The 9085-nt window shown below is 47.3% G+C and overlaps 2 non-coding genes across 2 annotated transcripts; both read left to right on the top strand.

Annotated features, from left to right (window-relative positions):
* The first annotated feature begins 2079 nt into the window (after nucleotides 1-2079).
* Nucleotides 2080-4005, top strand: LOC126877696 (small subunit ribosomal RNA). The gene has a single exon (XR_007695253.1). It is a non-coding gene; the product is annotated as a small subunit ribosomal RNA (ribosomal RNA).
* A 3179-nt stretch (nucleotides 4006-7184) lies between these two features.
* LOC126877700 (5.8S ribosomal RNA) lies at nucleotides 7185-7339 on the top strand. The gene has a single exon (XR_007695255.1). It is a non-coding gene; the product is annotated as a 5.8S ribosomal RNA (ribosomal RNA).
* The last annotated feature ends 1746 nt before the right edge of the window (nucleotides 7340-9085 follow it).

Here is a 9085-nt window from a genome sequence, read left to right as displayed (position 1 = left end):
AATCGACGTAACTCGACGAAATACGTCGGGATTAATGGTTTATTTCCGTCCGAGAACGATTTTTAAAAAACGGACCTATGCGGCCGGTCGTTCGTACTTAGAAAATTTTCGGACCGAACACTCTTTTTCGATTAATTCGTTAAAAAGCGTTATAACGTACGAATATTTTTCAAGAAATCGTTATAACTCGATAAAATACGTCGGGATTAAGCGTTTATATCGTCGGCAGACGGATATAAAAACGTTTGGACGACACGACCGGTCGTTGGAACATAGAAAAATTCCGAGCCGGTACGTTGGGACTTAGAAAAATTCCGAGGGCGAAAAAGTTTTTTCGAGTTTATTCGTTAAAAAGCGTTACAAGGTATGAATTTTTTTGCATAAATCGACGTAACTCGACGAAATACGTCGGGATTAATGGTTTATTTCCGTCCGAGAACGATTTTTAAAAACGGACCTATGCGGCCGGTCGTTCGTACTTAGAAAATTTTCGGACCGAACACTCTTTTTCGATTAATTCGTTAAAAAGCGTTATAACGTACGAATATTTTTCAAGAAATCGTTATAACTCGATAAAATACGTCGGGATTAAGCGTTTATATCGTCGGCAGACGGATATAAAAACGTTTGGACCGACACGACCGGTCGTTGGAACATAGAAAAATTCCGAGCCGGTACGTTGGGACTTAGAAAAATTCCGAGGGCGAAAAAGTTTTTTCGAGTTTATTCGTTAAAAAGCGTTACAAGGTATAAATTTTTTTACGGGAATCGTTCTATCTCTATTAAATACGTCGGGATTAAACATTTTTATCGATTTTTTCAAAAAATTAGCGTTCGTCGAACTGACACGACTGGGATATTTTTCTAATTTTTTCGTTAATTAACGTTACAAGGTATATATTTTTTTGCATATTTCTACTTATTTTAACGTATTGTAATTGATTATAAACTTATTTTTTGTCCGTATTCGATAAAAGAGTATGTTTACTGATGCAATTTTTCGGTGAAAAAAAAAATTAATTTTTTGGTAAAAATGCATTTCTATTATGTTAATAAAACGTCTGGTAATGTATTTCGATGGTTGGATATTGGCTTTGTATAGTAGTGATCGAGCGTTCGCGAGACTAAGTTCCAGCGTCCCTTCCGAACGGTACGTTGCTACGGAGGTTTTGCACCGTAAGCGCGCGGCCGCTAGCCCGGCCGGCGCCGGCCTTCCGGCTGGCGCTTTCGTATCTATAAGAGAGACGTCGAGCCGGACGGTTCGGTCGGAACAGCGTTGAGCGCGTGGCTATTCTACGGCCTCGGTTGAGAATTCAGTCACCGCTCCTCGAGTCTTAGTGTATTTTACGCTATTTCTCGACTGTTCCTCCGTTCTCGTTCTGGTTTTTTCTCTACACTGCTGCGCCGCGGGTCGCTGTCCTGGACGTAATGACCAAATATCGTGGCAAGGTTCCCCTGAGTCGGGAAGCTGGTGACCTGTGTGTACGTATTCTAACAAAAATTGTTAGATGCGTGTGTGCTTGTACTAACTGAGCATCGATTCATTCAAAAGAGTATAACCGTCTGCTTTCTATAAAAACTTCTGCTTTCGCAGAAGTATCCGATGAGGCGGTAGGAGCGTACTATCTTTGCGTAGTATGTCTTCTGCCGAAAATGTTCTACCGATTGAAAGAATATTCTTACGGTATGTCCAGCGCGACGCACTGGGATACGCGCTTGTTCGTTCAGCGTGAGGTGCGTATACGTGCTTTACCGCTAAGATATTCTAATAAGTCTTTTTACACGAAGACAGCATTATGGAAATGTTCCTTTAGAAGTACGATTCTAAACATTTTATATAAGACTATGAGAAAGAGAGAGAGAGAAGAGAGGAGGTGGAGTTGAGAATTACAAAGTGGCTGCGAGCGGCGTTCGAAGATTATTACTGAACTATGGGTGTATCTCGAACGTCGCTAGGAGATATATTTTATAGATATATCTATCTTAAGAACGAAAAGTCTCGTCGTACGGTGCTTACGTCCCACCTACGACACGAAGAGAACTTAAACGAAATTTATAAGAATTGTTATACGAATAAGATCCCTGGTTGATCCTGCCAGTAGTCATATGCTTGTCTCAAAGATTAAGCCATGCATGTCTCAGTACATGCCGCATTAAGGTGAAACCGCGAATGGCTCATTAAATCAGTTATGGTTTCTTAGATCATACCTACATTTACTTGGATAACTGTGGTAATTCTAGAGCTAATACATGCAAACAGATTCCGACCAGAGATGGTAGGAATGCTTTTATTAGATCAAAACCAATCGGTGGCGGATGGCTCGTCTGTCCGTCCATCGTTTGTTTTGGTGACTCTGAATAACTTTGTGCTGATCGCATGGTCATCTAGCACCGGCGACGCATCTTTCAAATGTCTGCCTTATCAACTGTCGATGGTAGGTTCTGCGCCTACCATGGTTGTAACGGGTAACGGGGAATCAGGGTTCGATTCCGGAGAGGGAGCCTGAGAAACAGCTACCACATCCAAGGAAGGCAGCAGGCGCGCAAATTACCCACTCCCGGCACGGGGAGGTAGTGACGAAAAATAACGATACGGGACTCATCCGAGGCCCCGTAATCGGAATGAGTACACTTTAAATCCTTTAACGAGGACCAATTGGAGGGCAATGTCTGGTGCCAGCAGCCGCGGTAATTCCAGCTCCAATAGCGTATATTAAAGTTGTTGCGGTTAAAAAGCTCGTAGTTGAATCTGTGTGTCACAGTGTCGGTTCACCGCTCGCGGTGTTTAACTGGCATTATGTGGTACGTCCTATCGGTGGGCTTAGCTCCTCGCGGGCGGTCCAACTAATATCCCATCGCGGTGCTCTTCACTGAGTGTCGAGGTGGGCCGATACGTTTACTTTGAACAAATTAGAGTGCTTAAAGCAGGCTACCTTCGCCTGAATACTGTGTGCATGGAATAATGGAATAGGACCTCGGTTCTATTTTGTTGGTTTTCGGAGCCCCGAGGTAATGATTAATAGGGACAGATGGGGGCATTCGTATTGCGACGTTAGAGGTGAAATTCTTGGATCGTCGCAAGACGGACAGAAGCGAAAGCATTTGCCAAAAATGTTTTCATTAATCAAGAACGAAAGTTAGAGGTTCGAAGGCGATCAGATACCGCCCTAGTTCTAACCATAAACGATGCCAGCCAGCGATCCGCCGAAGTTCCTCCGATGACTCGGCGGGCAGCTTCCGGGAAACCAAAGCTTTTGGGTTCCGGGGGAAGTATGGTTGCAAAGCTGAAACTTAAAGGAATTGACGGAAGGGCACCACCAGGAGTGGAGCCTGCGGCTTAATTTGACTCAACACGGGAAACCTCACCAGGCCCGGACACCGGAAGGATTGACAGATTGATAGCTCTTTCTTGATTCGGTGGGTGGTGGTGCATGGCCGTTCTTAGTTGGTGGAGCGATTTGTCTGGTTAATTCCGATAACGAACGAGACTCTAGCCTGCTAAATAGACGTAACTTATGGTATCTCGAAGGCCCCCGGCTTCGGTCGGTGGGTTTTTTACTACCAACGTACAAACAAATCTTCTTAGAGGAACAGGCGGCTTCTAGCCGCACGAGATTGAGCAATAACAGGTCTGTGATGCCCTTAGATGTTCTGGGCCGCACGCGCGCTACACTGAAGGAATCAGCGTGTTTTCCCTGGCCGAAAGGCCCGGGTAACCCGCTGAACCTCCTTCGTGCTAGGGATTGGGGCTTGCAATTATTCCCCATGAACGAGGAATTCCCAGTAAGCGCGAGTCATAAGCTCGCGTTGATTACGTCCCCTGCCCTTTGTACACACCGCCCGTCGCTACTACCGATTGAATGATTTAGTGAGGTCTTCGGACTGGTGCGCGGCCAATGTGATAAGCATTGCCGATGTTACCGGGAAGATGACCAAACTTGATCATTTAGAGGAAGTAAAAGTCGTAACAAGGTTTCCGTAGGTGAACCTGCGGAAGGATCATTAACGATACGATACCAAAAAGAATTTGACTTGAACACATATAAAAACTATGAAATATATATCACAATGGTCGGTAAGGAGCCGTACTCCTCCTGTATCGACGAAAGTATATACGACGTATTAACAAGCTATATACTTTAACAAACGAAAACGCCAGGGAGCTTGGCAACCTCCGTTGGCACGAATAGAAATATTCTTAAGGAGGAGACGACCCTCCAGCTACGGAATTATACGAAGAGAAGGTGGCACTCTCTCTCGATCATCGGGATGAAGAGATATATATATACAAGTATAAAAACGAAATGCGAATGAAACTTATTCGAGGCGCCTGCGTGAGGTCGTAAACAGAAAGACCCGCCGTCTCCGAATAAAACATATAACATATAATATATATATATATGAAATTCTATAAAAGGGAACTCTAGCTTCGAAAGAGCCAACAAAAGTTAAGGCTCGATATCAAACGAAAAAATTACGATGGAAACCAGGTGTAAAGAGAAATGCAGTCGTGGCGCCTGCGAGAGGCCGTACACAGAAAGACCCGCCGTCACGATCTCGTATTTCGTATTTGCATCGTGGGAAACCGTACAAACGAAATATAAAAGTCCATGCAAACTAATAGAAAATCTCTAAAGTGCCTCGTGTCGGAGTGATCGATGCTCGGCCTATTCTCTTCTATGTTTCGTGGTCTGTGTTTGCGTTTGTTCTCCTCCTAGCAACGGGACATATCGAAGACTCCTCTTTGGGATCGAACGAAGCGTCTAGAACGAGTCGACGAGAGCGAAAGAACTTGTAGCGAGTCGCGCAGAGCGAAAGGATACCGATATACATCTTCGAAGGTTCTCTTCGAAGATCCATGGATACCTTCTGCGTCGACTTCTCTCGTCTCTTTCATCGAAACTCTCGTCGTTCTCGAAACGTGCTTCCTACCCAAAGGGCGTGTGCTCTTCGTATGTCGTTTCGTTCGAAATAACGAAACCACGTGTAACATACTCGTGGATCGGGTAACCTAGAACGAAGACGCATCGCGTGGATGTTGGCCCGCTATGCGACGATGACCGATGATGATGATGATGATGATGATGATGATATGATGATGATGTCGATGTCGACGACGACGACGATGAAGACGATGTGTAGCAACGATTCGTAACTAGTCTAGCCGAAGTTCGTTCAGAGGGGAACGCCGCCGGCTTCGAAGCCTCGATGTCGTGAGTCGGACACCCGTGCCGTCGCTAGAGTTTTTCAAACTCTGCTTCTGGATATTGGGACGAAAGACCGCTCGAGGGACGACGACAGCCGTGCGTGCGTATCCCATCGAATTTTTTTTACACCACCTGAACGAGACTAAAGTTTCGTCTAGTTGATCGTCTACCGTCCGCATAATGTATATTATATACCGTTCAGAGGGGACCGGCTGTCTATCCTCGTTGTCGTGAGTCGGACACCCGTGCCGTCGCTAGAGTTTTTCAAACTCTGCTTCTGGATATCGGGACGAAAGACCGCGCGAGGACGACGGATGCGAGTCCCATCGAATTTTTGACTTACACACTACCTGAACGAGACTTAAGTTTCATATTATATACCGTTCAGAGGGGGACCGGCTGTCTATCCTCGTTGTCGTGAGTCGGACACCCGTGCCGTCGCTAGAGTTTTTCAAACTCTGCCTTCTGGATATCGGGACGAAAGACCGCGCGGAGGACGACGGATGCGAGTCCCATCGAATTTTTGACTTACACACTACCTGAACGAGACTTAAAGTTTCATATAATATACCGTTCAGAGGGGACCGGCTGTCTTCCTCGTTGTCGTGAGTCGGACACCCGTGCCGTCGCTAGAGTTTTTCAAACTCTGCTTCTGGATATCGGGACGAAAGACCGCGCGAGGACGACGGATGCGAGTCCCATCGAATTTTTGACTTACACACTACCTGAACGAGACTTAAAGTTTCATATAATATACCGTTCAGAGGGGACCGGCTGTCTTTCCTCGTTGTCGTGAGTCGGACACCCGTGCCGTCGCTAGAGTTTTTCAAACTCTGCTTCTGGATATCGGGACGAAAGACCGCGCGAGGACGACGGATGCGAGTCCCATCGAATTTTTGATTTACACACTACCTGAACGAGACTTAAAGTTTCATCCAGTTTGTCGTCTATCATCTCATATATAATATACCGTTCAGAGGGGACCGGCTGTCTATCCTCGTTGTCGTGAGTCGGACACCCGTGCCGTCGCTAGAGTTTTTCAAACTCTGCTTCTGGATGTTGGGACGAAAGACCGCGCGAGGACGATGGATGCGTGTCCCATCGAATTTTTGATTTACAAGACACACACTACCTGAACGAGACTAAAGTTTCATCGAGTTTATCATCGCATAACCCGTTCGGAGGGGACCGGCTGTCTATCCTCGTTGTCGTGAGTCGGACACCCGTGCCGTCGCTAGAGTTTTTCAAACTCTGCTTCTGGATATCGGGACGAAAGACCGCGCGAGGACGATGGCTGCGAGTCCCATCGAATTTTTGTTTTTTTTTTTTTTTTTAAAGAAAAAACACCACCCGAACGGAGATGTGTTCTATCTTTCGTCGATTTTTCATGCTTTCAGTCGGTCGCGTGGTCGCCATCCGTTCGGAGGGGATCGCCGGCTTCGAAACCTCGATGTCGTGAGTCGGACACCCGTGCCGTCGCTAGAGTTTTTCAAACTCTGCTTCTGGATATTGGGACGAAAGACCGCTCGAGGCGGACGGCCGCGCGAATCCCATCGAATCTTTACTATCACCCGAACGATGGAGAGATGCACGCGCGCTGTTTCTTGAATAATTGGACGAGAGAGTAGAATCAAACACATATATAACATGGGCTAGCCACCGTGCTTACTCGTTCGCGAGATCGTGTGCTGTACAGAGGATTCAGAATCGGGTGTATATATCCCCGTCGTTTCCTGACGAACGGAGCTTCGATCTCGATGGTTGTTATATATCATAATGTACTTTACGCCCGGCCGGCGAACGCGCGTATCTTCGCGCGTTCGTCGTTTTCTTTTTTTTTCGAACGTTTTTGTGTCGTCAATCCTATGGCGACTTCTGCGCGTTCGATTCCCGTTGGTCGAACGTGACGGAACTCGGCTTCGCTAGAACCGAGAAGAGTACATTTGAGTATTGAACTGTTGTAAATTTATAAAAGATTACCCTGAACGGTGGATCACTTGGCTCGTGGGTCGATGAAGAACGCAGCTAATTGCGCGTCAACGTGTGAACTGCAGGACACATGAACATCGACATTTCGAACGCACATTGCGGTCCACGGATACAATTCCTGGACCACGCCTGGCTGAGGGTTGCTCACGTAAACCTAAGACTGCTTGCGTTGCGTATCGTTACTCTCCGTATCTGTCTCTCTCTGTCCCTTCTTGCCTTAACAACCCGCCGTCGTTCTTCTTTATATAAGAGAACGTTTCAGAGTCGGACGAAGGTACAAGAACGAGGATACGAATAAGAGCGGACGGAGAGAACATACGCGACGTACGAGCGATTGTTGGACGCTCGTCGGCGTTCGTCGCGGTCGTGCAGAGACCGTGCAAGTCGTACGCATGCTCGATATATAATCTATCGTGTTCACGGGAGACTACGAAACTCTACCTCTGTCTCTCTCTGTCCCTTCTTGCCTTGACAACCCGCCGTCGTTCTTCTTAAAAATTATAAGAGAACGTTTCAGAGTCGGACGAAGGTATACGAAGGGATACGAATAAGAGCGGAGAGAACCGGTCACGGACCTGCGTGAGTGCTCGCGGCGTCGTGAGTCGTCCTTACGAGGGCGACCGCCCGCTTATGCACCGCTTCGTGTATCGGTTATCGAACGTATATACTCGTAGTGTTCTCCTCGTGACCGATTTTTTTTTCATATCAGGCGATATATGCTACGTTTGCCGGTGTTCGACGCACGAAGGTCCGCGCCCCCGACGTCGTCTTAAAAGAATATTATATTTGGCGAGACTGAGAGAGAAAGCAAATATGGGAACTCGGTCGAGAGAGGAGAGAAGAGAGAACCAAAAAAAAAACCTAAACTCGATGGCGTGCGAAACTTTGCCATAATCTACCGTCTTTTCTTAAGACTCTCGTACAGCCCCAGGGATCGAATGCCCACTCCGTCTCTTCGCGAAAGCGACTGACAACAACGAGGACCGTCGCATCGATGGGTCGTCGTTGCGTTTTACACGCTCTGTGCTTTTTTACAAGCCCCGAAAGTATCAGCCGTAGATCCGGGAACGCACACGCGAGATTTCTTCGAGCGCTCTGACGACTTAGGGAGGTATGATCCCCAGCGTCGCGCGGAGATCGGAGAGTACACGTACTCGTATCGGGACGAATTTTCCCCGTCGTCGTGTATCTCTCTGCCCGCGCGCCTGGCTCCCGAAAAGCCACGTTCGTCGGAAATCTTACATATTATATATGTAACGCGTGTGCGAACTAGCGTGTGTCTAAGATCGGCTATACACGGGTGCTGCTGTAACTACAAGCTCGAGGTGTTTTCCGCAGCGTTTCTGTACCCGAGGAAGATGCGCATGTGAGTCCGTTACGAAGTTGTTCGTACGGTCGTCGTCGTCGGAGAGATCGTAGACGAGGAAGAAGACGATCCCCTTTGGCGAGGCTCGAGAAAAAAACTTTGAGAGAGACGAGGTATACACGCGCGTACGACTATGTCGTGCGCGCGTGTGATTTTTTTTTTATGGCAATTCGACGCTTCGAGAATAGAGAAAAGAGAGTGTTGGTCATCCCATGCCTCTTCGTCGTCTATCGCTGGACCGCGCATCCTAACGTCGCGCCGGTCGTCCAGTCCCCGAACACACACACCCACCCGACGGTACGTCTCGCTCGCTTTTTCACTTGCGTGAGTTCCCGTACCGGGAACCGCTGGAATCGTCGAGAGAAGAGAAACGGCTGTAGGAGAAAAAGAGGACGGACGTTAAAAACCGGACGATCGTTACACGGATGTCTTGCGTGAGTCTTAGCTCGAACATGATACGACGAACGAAGTTTGGCACTTTGGCGAGATGCATAAAACGCTCGTACATACATACATACATATA

This window comes from Bombus huntii, unplaced genomic scaffold (assembly GCF_024542735.1).
Source record: "Bombus huntii isolate Logan2020A unplaced genomic scaffold, iyBomHunt1.1 ctg00000219.1, whole genome shotgun sequence".
Lineage (NCBI taxonomy): Eukaryota > Metazoa > Arthropoda > Insecta > Hymenoptera > Apidae > Bombus > Bombus huntii.
Note: the sequence above shows the minus strand (reverse complement) of the source record. Positions and strands in the feature narration are given on the sequence as shown.